This window comes from Seriola lalandi, unplaced genomic scaffold, assembly GCF_002814215.2.
Source record: "Seriola lalandi dorsalis isolate HSWRI2012SDOR001 ecotype SW California unplaced genomic scaffold, Sedor1 jcf7180002049880, whole genome shotgun sequence".
Taxonomy (NCBI): domain Eukaryota; kingdom Metazoa; phylum Chordata; class Actinopteri; order Carangiformes; family Carangidae; genus Seriola; species Seriola lalandi.
This window is the reverse complement of record NW_019520433.1, coordinates 5,028-6,228: the sequence shown is the minus strand read 5'-3', so window position 1 is coordinate 6,228 and position 1,201 is coordinate 5,028. Positions and strand designations below refer to the sequence as shown.

At 45.7% G+C, this 1,201-nt stretch overlaps 1 protein-coding gene across 1 annotated transcript in view; it reads right to left on the bottom strand.

Moving 5' to 3' along the window:
- Nucleotides 1–1,201, bottom strand: part of LOC111649037 (COMM domain-containing protein 1-like) — a 6,964-nt gene that overhangs the window by 1,486 nt on the left and 4,277 nt on the right. The window lies entirely within an intron of this gene.

Here is a 1,201-nt window from a genome sequence, read left to right as displayed (position 1 = left end):
CTCGACATGCTACTTACAATTTAATGAAGTCTACCTCGACTATGATATACGGGGGGGAATCCCATCTGCCCCGCCTTTGTTTCCTCCGATTGTCATCAAGAATGGATGTCACGCCGTGATATTCCCTCTCCCGGTTTCCATGGACACAGCTGTCTGCCTCTACCCAGAGTCTATTGTTCGGTCGGAACCGAAGTCTGTCAGCACAGAACTCGTAACCGAAAGGTTAGATTAGAAAGTCTTTCCTGTCAACACAACCAATACCAATCACAGACAAAATAATACAATAAATAGAGACGTAAAACCGTCTGACAGTAGATTTCTTCATAATAAGATGCAGTAAGATGTGAAGCACCGAGAGTCAGTGTTTGTTAAAACCCGACAGCTGACGGGACAAATGACCTCGAATGTCTGTTGGATTTGGCTCCTAGAGAAAGTTTACCTCCTCCCTGAGTCAAGTTTAACACAATTAATTAATTATAATTATTTTCATTATCAATTCAACTTTCGATTGATTTCTCAATTTTTCAATCTATAAGGAAACAGGGAAATCACCACCTCATGATTGTATGCTGTGTGAAGTCTAAGGTAATGGCTAAAAAGTGTTTTGTGAGGGCACCGTGACCTTGACCTTTGACCTTTCACCACCAAAATCCAATCAGTTCGTTCTCGAGTCCAACTGAATGTTGGACTCGAAGACACGAAGACGTACAGTACTTATGACTTGTCCCCACAACTGGAGGTAACGTCCTCATTTCAACCAACAGCTGTGACCGTACTTCGCATTTCGAGAACCAGACGACAATAACAGGTGGTGATGAAAACCGTCACAGTCCAGTTTGTGCAGAAATAAACCAGGTTCCTCCACCGGGGGTTGAGGAGCATCGCGTCGTCCAGCTCGTCCGGGACGTGAGACAGTTTCAGGACACCTTCATGGTCGACGCTACACATTCACCTCCTCCACCTACTTCTGCAGCCTTCAGGCGTCTATTGGCTTTAATTCGTTTTGAACTGAGCGGACTCTAATAATAGCGTGTGCGCATCCTACAGTGATTCAGTGTCGCACCAGGATAGCGGGAGTGTGCCGCCCCACTGTGCTGACCCGGTTTCTCTGAGCTGTGGGACCTCCAGCCTGAATATTTACAAGCTCCAGCCCAGATCGAGAAGCACAATCATTACTAATACTGTTCGTTCAAACCTCTGC